This window comes from Pinus tabuliformis, chromosome X, assembly GCF_031772625.1.
Source record: "Pinus tabuliformis cultivar Carrire ecotype Pingquan chromosome X, CPIR1, whole genome shotgun sequence".
Classification (NCBI taxonomy): domain Eukaryota; kingdom Viridiplantae; phylum Streptophyta; class Pinopsida; order Pinales; family Pinaceae; genus Pinus; species Pinus tabuliformis.
In genome coordinates this window covers 158,685,050-158,700,418 of record NC_142308.1, presented here as the reverse complement: position 1 = coordinate 158,700,418, position 15,369 = coordinate 158,685,050, and the positions used below count along the sequence as shown (strand labels likewise).

Below are 15,369 nucleotides of genomic sequence, written 5' to 3'. Positions count from 1 at the left end.
GGATGGTTAAATACTCCCTCAATGTCTGAAGAGCTCAGCTGAGGTGGAGGAGGAGGTGGTTGGTTTGTAGTAGAAGACAATAGATGGTCAACTACTACCTCAACATGGTTTGTCGAACTCTAAGGTGGAGGAGGAGGTGGTTGCCCTGATTTGTTAGGAGAAACATAAGGCACATCCTCTAGCTTTGGCATCTCAACATTAGGCAACTAACAAGGAGGTGTACTACTAGAAGGATCACCACCACTTTGACGACCATGATCCAATGGATTGGTACTACCATAAGCATCATGATCACCACCCTCAATTGATGTATATGTCATCGCTTTCCTTGCATACCTCCTCACTATGAGTAGCCTACTAGCTCCAATGATATGACACATAAGAGTCATCATCTCGTGCGAATAGTCCCTCAAGAGATCCACAAACATAGGATCTGCATTGATATCTCAAGCCCTCACAAGGAGGACTCCCTCCTCAACCAAAAATATGGCTAATTTTTCGTAATAGTACATCCGAAATCGTAGAACAACCCTACGATCCCGGATGCCCACGTCCCCCTGAGGAGGTGCCTCACCCTCTTGGGCTTCGCCCATCTCCCCATCTCCTACATCTGGTAAGGGAGGAGGCATGTCCCCATCGAATGTGTCGATGTCTACAAAATATATAGTACACAACAATAATTAGACAATTTTAATATTAAATAATTTAATAAAACAAGTTAAAGAATGTGCTAGAATAAATTTTATTCTAATTAATTAAAACAATAAAATGAAACTAGATTAATATAAAGAAAACACTAATATTACCTCTATCATCTAGAGGCTCAGCGATTGTGAAAAAGATGTTGGAACACTATCTCCAATCAATCACCGCGTACGGAAACACCAACATGACAAACATATGGTCATCCTCACTAGCCAGTAGCGCCAACGTGTCGATGAAAATCCTGGCCGAATACTTTGGTAGGCCCCTCTTGGGCATCATTTGCCCCCACATGTGCATCCAGACCTCAGTGATCAACCTAGGAGGGTGATGGTAAAATGTAGTCTCCGTCTATTGAAAACTCTCAAAAAATAAACAAAATAGCTCTGAAGCGAAAGGGAAGGTCACCCTCCCCTGTCTCAATGCACAACATTAATCTAAAGCCATGCAAAACTGCCTCAAAAAATGGAAGACCATCTTATACAACATGGCTCCTAAATCAAAGAATCAACATAATACAAAAGAGGGTAACTAATGTACTTCCCGTCACTATTAGAGTGTGCAATGGTGGTGACTCATAAAGAGAGGCACCTAACCTTTTGTGCGATAAAAGAATAAATTCGTAGTTGTCCACCATGCACCTAAAAATATGTTGGATGGATTACATGAGGCCCAACATATCTCTCAGTGTAGGCAAACTCTCAGATGCAACCCCATTGGGGACATCAAGGAACTAGGGAAAATCCTCCTCTCTCCTAGATAGGATAGTGATAAAGTATATGACCTCCTCGGTGGGCCTATACCATGCCCCAGGATCGACATGGAAAGGTTGCTCCTCGGCACTCCATCAATGGATCAAATGTGCCAATAAGATAATGTGTGCCTTGAGGGATGTAGCCTCCTCATAGTAATTAAGGAGGCCTACATTCCCTAAGAGTGTTCGATTCATTGCAGTAATAGGGTGAGGGTATAAATCCCTCTCCCTCTCTCTAGCCTCCCATGTTCGGATCATATTATATGGGTTTGCTTGTTGCTCCCTCTGTTGATGTCTCTTCTGCATGATTTACATATAAAAATACATCAATCTCATACATATCATACAATTTCTTTTTATTAAACGAAACATGTATTTATAAATATGGAAACACAACTTTCGATTAAAAACAAAAATAATCATTGGTGTGCTTAAAACATAGTCATGCACCATCTCTAGTGTGCTTCCAAACATAACTGCATCGACTTCAGTGCACAATTAAGTATTACACATCGTTGTTGGTTCCCAAATTTATTTTTTCATAACGGTGCATCACACTTGTGCACCAGTGCACACGTATAATCTTTTCGCATCTGTACGAAACATTCAATCTATTAAACACACCGAGCTATAACTATATTTTTAACTATTATTTTTGCGGTGCATTTGGTAAATATAAACACACATGGAGTAACACACCGATGTAAAATTTATCGTATTCTCAGTGTGTTTTTATTTTCAAAACACACCGCAATAATCACGGTGCGTTATGTTCACACACCGAAATGTGATGCACCCTGTAAATTTATAGGGTGCACTGCTATCGGTGCGAGTCGAATATATCGAACACACCATGTAGGGAGATTTTTTTTCGAAAACAATAGAAAATTTAACCTAATTTGCAATTCTAATACGCTGAAAACATAAATTAGAGAGAAACGTAGACATTATCTGAACATTTGGTCATCAAAGAGGCATTGTGGACACATAATGGATTTTTTTTTTAGCACGGTTTGAAAAGATTGGAAAGTTAGGTAGTGAGAATGGTACAGAAGGATGGTGAGCAAGAGAAGCACTGATGTCAGGGCACTTGCATGAGGCAAGAGTGGCACCAATGCTTTAGAGCTCTCCAACATTGTAGATGGTAAAAATGGAATTTATAGTCGGGAAGGTTTTTTTATTTAACCCTCCTCTAGTGCATTACGCTAACCGCACCGGTGCAAAATAGGGCCAAGAGCATCGCACTTTTTTTAAATTAAAAAATCTTTCATGGTGTTTTTATTAGGATGCCCCGAGGCATTCTAATACAGGTGTCGCACTAGTTCTTTGTCTAACTATAGCACCACTCTATTTTTAAAAATTAAAAACTGCCTAGGAGTGCTCTTTCATAGACATATCGAGGCGTTTTAGTACCTTTACCACACTGGTGAATTATTGGAAAATAACACCACATTTTTCTGAAATTTAAAAACTATAGCGATGCTATTTAGTGGTATGCACCGAAACGTTTTACTACATGAAGGTCTTTGGTACTATTGATTAGTCAAGTACCGATGCATTGTGTTATATAGCTAACTGCGTTTTTTTTTATTTCATAAAAATAATTTTTCTACGTGCACCATGTTATATGTAGCACCAATGATTTTATGTATAGTAAAGCACCAAGTGTTTTTATATTATAGATGCACCATCCAAAAAACATCCACTAAAACATATGCCTACCCACCTCCACTACAAATAGATTTTTGGGCTATTTTTATAGGGGCTTCCACAAAAACCTATTAAAAAGTATTTTCTTTGTAGTGATTAATCAATGTGACTTTCCTTACGAAAAGTTGTACAATTGTACAAGAATCTATACAAAACCTATAGTATATTCACACAGGTCAAACACTTTAAGACATTCACACATTCACACATCAAGATAGAAACACTAATATTTACATAATTAAAACCCTAAAATAAAATAAAAATATCCATAACACAAAATATTATATTAATACATAAAATACATATTTTACGTCAATCATAAACAAATAATCCTGCTTTTTAAATAGAAATCATAGACTAATTAGATATTAAGCTACCTATCAAGTCTCGTTAATATTGAGACGATGTTGAATCATTATATCACTTATATGTAAAACATGAGTGTGAATATTGAATTAATAAAATACAAAAGCATAGTAAAGGAAAATTTTAAAATCACTATCTAATCTATAAAAATATTAGACTATGTTAAACTTTAACTAACATTTAGGGTTAAAAGATCTAACATTTCTCATTTAAAAAAAAAACAAAAACAAAAAAACTAGAGAAAGTTTAAAGTTCAAAATGGACTTCATAAGAAAAACAAGGTTCTTATGAGTATGAAATTCGATACCCAAAAGAAGGAATTGAATCAATGCTACTTGTTGAATTATATTTATACAAGTCAAACGTGATTGTGTCCTATTTTTATTTGACAATAGTTAACCACATATAAACATCGATCTTAGCCGGATACTTTCAAGATATGTTAAATATTTTGGAACAATAAATATGGAGTATTTTAGATTGTCACTACTTTACCATTAAAAATAAATAAATCTTAGTGTTAGATTACATCATCTAGGGGTTCAAATTGGAATATGAATACCTTGGAATATGATAATTATTTGCTAGGACAAAGTTTAAATGTTTTATTGAGTAACCTTTTCTGCCGGGTCAAAATAACAAGAAATAAAATTAGTGTTTTTAAGTCCAAATCCAATGAATTTTACTTTAGATTTGATGGCATTAGTAGATATTAGATGTTAATATGGCATAATTCAATTATAATAGGAATATTAGAGGGTGTTAAAGTCATTTTTGCATTAAAATTAATAATTTCATCAATTTAAAATTACAAATTTGGTAAAATTTGTTTCCTTAGACTTAGGTAATGGCAAATTGAAATGGTTGAAAAATTAGAATGCTTAGTTATCTTTATTTTATATTTGTGTCGATAGGCATGTTTATTTCAGAATAGGCCTTCTAGAATTTTAATTTAATTATCAGTGATTATTAAGTGGATGGTGGAGATTTAACCACCATGGAACATCTTGGAATATTCATAGTAGTATAAATAGATCAATATTCAAGATTTATCCCCAAGTTAGTTATACTCTTTTAATTAATTTATATAAAATTAATTAATTAAAGAAAATGTCATATCAACATGTTATATTGGATATGTGATATTGATAAGCCATGGTAATGTAACAAAAGTTATTTACGAGTTAAGAATTCATATGGTAAAGTGGGAGCCATTCTCCATGATTAAGAATATTGATTGACTCATATATTAATTATTTTTATAATTAATAACAATAATGACTTAATATAGGAAATGTGAGATATATCTAGGAATACGTATTTTAATGCTTACCAGCATTTACCAACCATTTAATTTATAAAAATACGTATTTTAATGTTTACCAACATTTACCAACCATTTAATTTATATGGTTACGCTAATACTAATATATTTTAGAGAAAAAATATATTTTAAATAATACTAAATATTTTAGAAAATAAAATAAAAATTCGTTAAATATAAAATATTTAAACTTTCTCATTTTCTCATAATTAAGAGAAAAAATAAATATTATTTTAAAAATTATCAAGTATTTTGGAAAAAAAATACAACTAAATTCTACATCCAATACATATACATAATTAATACTTTTAATAAAACCATCTTAATTAACATAATATAAAAATACATAAAAACTTTATATATGTATTATATAAATGGATAAGCGCCGTTGTCATTTACCATAAGTAATATATACCTTTCAATATGCTTTAACAACTTTCTTTGGTGGTATTATGGATTCTACTGTAGAATTACTCCAAATCACTATTACAATAACGAAAATTGTGAACTCTCATTTCAAATATTATTATATTGTTTAGTTATATTTATTACATTTTTATTTATTTTAAAGATTTTAAATTTTAAATATTTATTTTATTTTTAATAAATTATTATTAGAATCTTCTTTTTCTATATAGATAAAATATTGAAGATATTTTGCATCCTTTTATAAATCACAAGTTTATAATGTAAAGTGGGAAAAGTTTATTTTTATTTTTATAGGCTTTAGGATAAAAAAGGTGTGATGTTTGCTTTCAAGATTAGTTTATAAGTTGTAACTTGAAGTCATTAGAAATCTTCTTTTATTAGTAATCTAAAGAATTTGGGTGGCCTATCATTTATCTATTTCTAAAGAGGGATTTACTCCACATGAGGTAGTGTCTTTCAGAACATGAAATCTCTTTAATTCACATTACTCAATTCCAAAACCGAGAAGTGGCACCTTTGGTATTTGACCAAAGTCATATGTGGAAATTTTTTTGATGTGGCTAGCGAAGGAAATGAGAACACATGTGGCTTTTGTTTTGTGGTTTATGTTTATGAATACTATTACTTTTCTTTTAAAGAAAATGCTTGGCTCAAGATAAACAATAGGGTGAAATTTGTATCCTTGTTCTACCTCTTAAAATTCACAAGTTTCAAGAATCTACATTTAGTACAAGTGATGGGGGACTTGTTTCTTGTGATTAAGTGGATGAAGAATGATTCCCAGATTCAAAATATTAATCTTGTTCTTTTACCACAACATGTCAAAGAAATCTCATCATTTTTCTTGCAAGTGAATTATCAACATATATACAAAGAACACAATGTTATGGAAATTCTTGTTAAAATTTCCTGAAAGAGAATAACAACACACTCATGTGCATATGCATACATAATGTATCTAATAAAACCCAAACCAGGAAAAACTAGCATTAATAGGTCTATTAATTTCCTTGGTGAAACTTGGTCAAGCCAGCCAAGTGAGCCTATCTATTAATGCCCTTAACAAAACCCAGCTAAGTGAGCCTTCATCACTAACCTATTGGACCATTAAAATGGAGTATCCCCGAGCCTTTTAAAGACTTCATCACATGTAATCCATGGGCTATAGTACCATGGACTATCCAAACCATGTGCCTGAAACCACCATTGTTGGCCTGACTTTGACTCTTTCATCAAGTTAAGTTTAACCTAAAATTACCCCCTTTAAACTTGACTTAGGGTTTCTCTTAACCAAATATAACCAAACTTACCAAGTGAGGCAAAACTGTTCACCTCTAGGCTCTGCCCTCTCAAAGTTTATAACCACAATATCTGGGAGTCAAGCATGTCCCCCTTATCACCTAGGTTTATGTCAAGAATTTATCGATAACTTACCGGGGGTATACACATACCTAACAAAGTCTTATAGTTGTATTCCCATTTATATGTAATTATAAAAATAAAATTTAACTCCATTATATTTTTTCATTGCTTTTATTTCGACGCTTATAAATGCCATCATCCTCTTACCTTTGCACATTTCTTTGACTTAAAGCACAATAAGTGATGAATGTAAATCTCCATTACAACTCAAACGACATGCATGTATCATGCATCACTAGCATAACCACTCACAGGAAAGTCTCCATATCACATTATCAATAAATATGGATGATCCATTTAACATATTTTACACATCAATGAAAAAAAAATCCATGGTTCTATTATCTTAGAACTATACCCATACATAAGTAATACAATCATCGCAACACTTGGCCTCATATGCATGATCCACCTAGCTCTCTACAAGAACATTTCATCTCATATTCATAGATCGCCTTGATAAGGTCCAATGCACATTTTTAAAGGTGAATACCATGACCCATTCTTATGCATCCCCATGACCAAGTGTTGAAAATGATGCAGGTTGTGCAAACAATTATCATGTCCTCTACCAATGACTAGATAAGGTCTCTCATAGCTTTAATGAATGACATACACTATAGATACACCAACTGTAATGTCCCTTAATAAAAATAATAAATAATAAATACTATAATATAATATTAAATAAATAATAAACAATAAACAAAAAAGTAGTAATAGTAAATAAATAATAAATAATAATAAATTAATAAATTAATTATATGCTCTAAATAAATATAAATAAGAATAAGAAAAGTAGTAAAAATCAGTAAAGCTATCAAAAAGTAAAAACAAAAGAATAAAACAAGAAAGCAGTAAAGTTGCATGTTGACACATGGAGTGTGTGCATGTGGTTCCCCTTCCAATGTTTGCTCTATTTAATAGATGGGGAGGAAGATGAGAGGCATTCAATCATTGCATGATTCCCTCATCCATTCTCTTGGGAGAATAGTGTTGTGAGACAAAGGATTCCCTGACAGTAGTACGTTGATTGAGGGTTCGGGGGTGGCCAGTTGTAGTAAGATTTTGTGCAATTGAGCCTATGGTTGGGTGGAGAGTCATCCCCAAGACTTTGTTGCAGTTAGCAGAATTCAACTAGCGTTCCACAGGTAAGTTGTCTCTCCTCACATTTCTTTTGAAATTTAATGTTAACTAGTTGATAAATTGCGTGTTGATTATAAATCGCTTGATTAATCTAATTAATTACGTATTGTTATTTCGGGGCTGTTACATATAGTATCAAAGCAACTAGTTAAAAACAATCTCAAGTCACAAAAGAAACGGCAGAAAATTTGGAGATAGCACTGAAATACAAGGATTAAGGTCTTTTTCTTTTATCTTTTTCAGTTCAGTAGTTCTTGAATGTGGGAAATCATCGAATCCATTCAAACTTTATCAGAATCAAATTTAGCAACCATGATACCATGGGATAACATTAAAATCTCTATGAACAAGTTTCAACGCATATTAGTTTTCATGGACACTTCGTGCTCACTAATTTACCATTCAAAAACAATCAACATTTCATTGGTCAAATAATTCTTATTCCGTTCAGAAACAAAAGTCAATGTCTCGTGTATATATATTTTTTTGAATCCATGCCTCCATTCAACCAACTATTCAGGCCTATCAATAAACACAAGCAATTGTAAGGTAAATAGTGGTTTGCCTAGGGGCAGATTACTGTCAATCATTCTCTGCTGGTTGTTATACGGTCCAATAGAATAAAGGTTACATAACAATGTAGGAAAAGAAGCCTCAAATAAATAACCAATTAGAGAATAAAATTGGCACAGCAATCTTGCAAAAGACAATAGCTCAATACATTATGTGCTATCCAATATTGCACTTTAAAATAGAGTTCACATGTGAGCTTCAAATGGAGACAATTCCAGCTAAAAACCCAGAAAATATGCATTACATAAAGCATGGAAATGTTTGAAAAGATGAAACAGTTATTCTACCTTGCACACCTCTTATCTCTGCCACTATCCTAAATGCATTTAATGGATGTGGAACCAAGGCCATGTCATCCATTTTATTTGTACATAGTAACATAAATCATAGTTTTCAAGCCTTTTTGAGAGTATTCTGTCCCTAAGTGATGGCCTATAAACAGAATAGTCCTTGCCTCCTTTACAACTACATACCTATTGCTATATCTACTGCATACAATTACTAAAAGACCGCTATCAGAAACATATAAATATCCACTGCATATAATAACTAAACTACTACTAGATCAGAGGCATATAATTACTGAGATAGAAGCAAAGCCCCGTCATCGTCCATTTTCAATTTTATCACGCAACACTGCTTCAAAGAATACCCTATTACGGTTTGGCCTTGATGCAATGACTTACCAAGCATTAAAGCAGTCCAGTTACAAGATAAAGCAAGTGTCACCAAACTAGAGATTATCCTCGTAATTCCCACACAAGTCTGTACGTCAGAACTGTAAAGACAGTTCCTACAGATTGCGGTAGTGAGTGGCCAGAGACTGGAGGGCCAGGGTAATGTTGACGGACGGCTCAAGCTCGAGTGTAAACTTCAGAAGCATTGGACAATTCTCACCTATTTTTATCAAACCAGATGGAGTGAATCGGAAACGACCCTTTAAACCCAATTCTTGGATATTGTCACAGTTTTTAAGGCTGTCCAGGGCATTATCAAACAATTTCCTACAATTCACGAGATTGATAGCGTTAAGCCCTTTACAAACACTAGTCAACACCTCAATACTTGAATCTTGCAGATTGGGTATGGAAGTCAAGGCAACATCCTCCAACATAGTACAATTTTTCACAAACCCTACAAACCCCATGTTTGAAATGCATTCCTGTGGTTGGTCAGGGTTCCATACTGATAAAGTAAATGGGTTTTTAAGGCATTCAGAGGCCAACTAAAGATCTTGGTCCTGCAATTGATCCATGCACTCAGAGAGATTTAAGTGCTTGACATGTTTGAAGCGAGAAACGAGAGAACGGAGAAGTGCACGGGACTTGATTGTGAGCTTTTTGGCTGCCAACATGAGCACTTCATAGATTCTAGGTGAGTGAGTGAGATATGTTATATATAATGATTGTGCGCACCTAAAGCGAATCACAACCACCAGCAATTCAATCATCAACCGAAGAGTCTACATATCTCGTTGTTCATTGAATTTTAGTGACAATAAAATATTGGTCAATTACTTTTATTTCATTATACTTCATCTCTGGAAAACCCAATGATGTCTATGTTAATCTCATAATAGTTGATAGATATTCTGTAGTTGACCTTATCTATTTTAGGTGAGTAAACTTTTCCATTTGATTTTTGAATTGAGTTTCTTTTAACATTGACATCATAAAAGGAAAATCCAAATCCATTTAGCTACGGTTAGGGCAAATAAAGATTGAAGAATCAAATTAGTTTGAATAATAATAAATTCAGATTAAAAATATTTATAATCTCTTGCAAAAAAAACTGTTTTCCATCTTGACCAAGCGATATTTTTTTTTACTGCTTTTCTTGACTTAAGGTCTTGTTATAAGAATCCAGCCCTGAGATACAGGTGTCACTTCAACTTTGTAACATATTTAAAAAAAAACAGAGCTTAAACATTTTAGCGTGTAAATAGTAGCTACTGTTTACAGTCAACTATGTATTGCTCCATTCAAATAAAATATACATTAAAGCACCGTTCACATGACCAAGAAAGACCTGCCCCTATTAAGCATTTGTGATGTGCATCCATAGAGGAATAACATTTCTGAGCTGTTGAAAACTTATTACATAACGGTCTGTAAGGAAAAGTGGGAGTCTAAATTATGGTAGTGGTTTCCTGTCCAAATTTAGTGGTACGGTTTTTGGGGCATCAGAATGGTATTGGATGCTTACAGTTTCCTGTGGAATAACATATCAAACCTTAAATAAGGGATGTGGAGAAATGTATTCATCATTAGATTTTCTATGGGTTTGATCGACTGCTGAGTCTAATAAAGATAATTATGCTGAAAACCGACATAGAATGATATTTGGTTGTTCGAAACCCATGTAGGAAGTATTAGTAGTCATATCAATGAGGAACTAAATCTGCAGCGAAGGATCTGTCATTGTGATTATATAAGCTTGCCTTTTAAGAAGGCATCGCGAAGACACCAGTTACAAGTACAGGGACCGGCAAACCACACAGACGATAGGCAATGATAGTGTTGGAATGAAGGAGGATGCTACATAATCAACCTGGGGATTTCATCCCGAAGCCAGCTTTTGGATTAGCAGAGCTCTTGGTAGAGGGAAATCAGGGCCCCAGTGCTCACCACACATTCACAAATATTGATTTAGGCTTAATAACTGTTGAAATACATGCATCAGGAACTTTGTGTGTTTAAATTAAAATGTATGTAGTAAATCAGCACATTGAAGTAGTTTCACAACTATATCAGAGATTCTAGGTGAGTGAGTGAGAGGTTTTTATAAGTTGACAAATGGATTGTAGGAGGTATTGATACATGCCCTTCAAATTAATAATGGATCAAATGTGCTGCTTAGTGGCTACCTGTTTAAGCTCATAAATGGATGTTTGAAGAAGCCTACAAGCAACCAATTATGGGTATCTAGTGTGCATATCAACAAAAGGAAAGCAAATTAAGTTTGGGGTACTAAGATATCAAGATCCTCTTAAATGACCTATGTGCGTTCAATATTTCCATCAGTGATTATATAGCATGTCCAAGTAATCACTCTCCGGGTTTTAACTTGCGACCTGATAAGTAATTATGCCACTGGATAACAGTTTGAGTAGACCCTCTAGTCCTGTATGACTTTTTGTGGATGATCCTGGAATTGAAAACTGCTCTTTAACTGGCAGTTACATTGTTTATGACTTTAGCAACCAATCTCCTGGAGCGTATTCCATGTGTTTCGGACCTGCATGGGTCAATGGATGAGCTACTGGACTGGAAGGAGTGATGTGGGTAAGTGTGCAGTTAAGATGTGGGTAATTTTGCGGTTAATATGTTTTGCTACTGAGAATATCCCACCAATTCATGGCAATGGTGTGCATCATGTTTTCATCAAGACTGTTGCCTGGTTGAAAATTTGTGATGGGTTCGTGGATATGTTCATTTTTCAGGTTAAGGAATTTTAAGTTGGAATGCATTTATGTTTTATTAGCTAATTAGTGGAAAGAAGAAAATTTAAATCCAATCAGTGGTTCATTTTTAGGGTCCAAAAAGGGCTTCAGTGACAAAGGTTACCATTGAATTTGGGTTTCAATGCTACACACACAACTAATCTTTCTGGAGGACAAGTGATAAGATTCTAATATTTTTCTCCCAAGCTTTAGAACATAGATTATATCAGCACACCCTTCATAGGCGTGCCAGAGAGGGGCAAAAGAGGTGATAGCTTCTAGATTGAACCCTACATTAGCAAGAAGTCTGACCATAGCAAGATACTTGTGAAGATGTATATGCATTTGAAAAATCAGAATGGAATATGTTCCTGAGCTTTTGTGACAGTACAGAGAAAGGTTTATGTTCCATACGATAGAATGTACATCCCAGTTATTCTGTCAAGATGCGGTACTGCTTTTCAGTAACACAAGTGAGTGTAATGAAGCCTATAAGTTCTTCAGACAGAAATAGGACTAATGTTGTCACGGTTATAGGAACTTACACGACAATATCATTTAGATGAGCCATACGTTTTAGGGGATTTTCTAAAGATTTAAGAGGTGGAAAAATATAATGAATTTTATTAAGTTGTAAGAATAGCTAGTAAAAAAAAAAAAAAAAAAACAGGAGAAAGGCTATATCTGTGAAGTAATTTTAGGGTCTATTAAATTTCTTTAGGATTCTTGTGGGAAGGTTCTAACAAAAAATGCCATGTTATACTGGTAGTTTGGTTTATCTGGAGTATATTGTATATTATAATTTCTTGAAAACTTGTCAGTCAACAAGTGGCAAGGGTTATATCATGGTAGTCTTTTTTTTGGTCTTTCATTATATTGTATTGTATGGGTGGGTTGCCAATGTTTGGGCTAGAGAGGCGTTTCCAGTGGTTTTGGGTTTATTAAAACTAGTGTTTTAATGGCAATGTTGAATACAAGAGAATGAATATTGTAGCTTGCGGAGTCAGTTGGAAGGCAGAGGGTGTTGGGGCTGTTACATGAAGTAATAAATAACAAAATAAATGTAATGTCCCTTAATAATAAATAATAAATAATAAAAAAAATAAATAATAAAAACTTAACTTCGGGACAAAGTTCCTTAAAGTGGGGGAGTATGTAATGTCCCTTAATAAAAATAATAAATAATAAATAATATAATATAATATTAAATAAATAAAAAAATAGTAATAGTAAATAAATAATAAATTAATAAATTAATTACATGCTCTAAATAAATATAAATAAGAATAAACAGAAAAGCAGTAAAAATCAGTAAAGCTATCAAAAAGTAAAAACAAAAAAATAAAACAAGAAAGCAGTAAAGTTGCATGTTGACACATTGAGTGTGTGCATGTGGTTCCCCTTCCAATGTTTGCTCTATTTAATAGATGGGGAGGAAGATGAGAGGCATTCCATCATTCCATGATTCCCTCATCCATTCTCTTGGGAGAATAGTGTTGTGAGACAAAGGATTCCCTGGTAGTAGTACGTTGATTAAGGGCTTGGGGGTGGCCAGCTGTAGCAAGATTTTGTGCAATTGAGCCTACGGTTGGGTGGAGAGTCGTCCCCAAGACTTTGTTGCAGTTAGCAGAATTCAACTAGCGTTCAACTAGCATTCCACAGGTAAGTTGTCTCTCCTCACATTTCTTTTGAAATTTAATGTTAACTAGTTGATAAATTGCGTGTTGATTATAAATCGCTTGATTAATCTAATTAATTACGTATTGTTATTTTGGGGATGTTACACCAACTATCATTTAACCTACCCTTGTAATGGAGGTTGGTGCACCATAGCTCATAGCCTCGTGTCCTCCAAGTGGAAAAAATGGCTTTCTAGCAGCTCCCCATTGATGGCATTGTTGTCATTGATAGCAAAGGAACAATAAGAGAAGAAAGTTATGTTGAAGTGATGTTTGAAAACAAGAGGTTATGTTACATGTTGTTGATGTTTGATGAGAATGCAATACAAACATTTGATGGTAAAGGAACAACAGGAGCAACGGGGCATGCCTATTATGTTTTGATGGCTTGGCAGAACAAAGGAGTAGAAAATACCATGGCACAGTTGGTGCATACACAATTGTGTAAATAGGTGCATTAAGTTATGCTTAAATATATGTTTTGATGATGATTGATGCTTGCATATTTTTTGTGTAAGGTTGATTCGAAGATTGGTTTGTTTGAGTAGATTTTTGTGATTCTAGGCAAAGGTAAAGGCATGAGCACTCTTGTGATGCAAGGCAAAGGAAAAGGCATGAGAACCCTTGTGATGAAAGAAAAAGACATGATAACTCTTGTGATTCAAGACAAAGACATGATGCAAGCCAAGACTGCATGATAGAAAAGGCAAGACTCAAGGCTATTGATCTGAAAATGGGGCACTTAGGTTTCTTGTCTAATCTACAAGAACCTCTCCCACTCCCAAAGCTTAAATATTCCCAAGTCCTTATGATTAACCAATGCAGAATTAAGCAATGCTTGAAATTATAGGTGTATGCTTATGCTTGTGTTAAACTAGTTATATACTTTAAAAATCTACTGTTTTAGTTGATATGTAAATGTGCTGGAACATAATATATTTATGCATATAACAATGAACAATGCAGTAATAAACAATCACACAAAAACATCAATTTAATTAGGAGTTCACCCACAACTCTTGGGCTACATCTCCGTGAGCTCTAGTCAACTCAACTAGGCTCTTTGGGATTATGGTATAAGTCTCTTTTACAAGATCTTAGCTTAACTCCTACTATTTTACACAGAAACAGCGGGTTCAGACACCATGTTATTCCCTTGGATCTTGAAGCTCTAGCTTTTGGCTCTGGCTCTTAACTCTTGGTTCTGGCTCTTTGGCTCTGACTCTGGCTCTTCGGCTCTGGCTCTGGCTCTGGCTTCTTTCTACCCTCTATCAGTTTACAGCTCTCTGGGATTTTCACTTGAATTCCAAGTGACTCCTTTGGTTGCCTTTTTGCTTCTGCGCTACCTCCTTCGCCTCAACTTCCTGTTTTGGCTTCTTTCAGCAACAAAAACCCCAACAATAGCCTTAACAACCAACAATCCCTGTCGTTTCTGCTGTTCTATGGATTTTTAAGCCAAATCAGTGTTGTTGGTTCAATTTCCCTCTTCTCGGCTTTCTGTCTTCCAGCCATAGTCCACTCAAATCCCTTCCTTGAGCGTTAGCAATCATTACTAAATGCCCTCAGGGATGGATGCCACCTATTCTATAATGGAAGGGGCAATTGGCGCTTGAAATCCCCAAATTTTGGCATCCTTGGCTTACACAGGAAAAATGCACTAACACGGGAAAAATCCGTAGAGAACACTGTTCCTCGGACTTCAAATCTTCATAAATGCGCTTTATAACACTATCGGGTCCACCTGCAATCGCTATCACAAGTCGCTCCAGCCTTGTTCCAAGGTTTCCCTTTGTATTTTAGAAATACATTAAAAATATTGAAA

General features: G+C 34.5%; 1 pseudogene; it reads right to left on the bottom strand.

The window, feature by feature from the left end:
* Positions 1-9,198: 9,198 nt before the first annotated feature.
* LOC149138937 (uncharacterized) lies at positions 9,199-9,876 on the bottom strand (annotated as a pseudogene).
* Between the last annotated feature and the right edge of the window lie 5,493 nt (positions 9,877-15,369).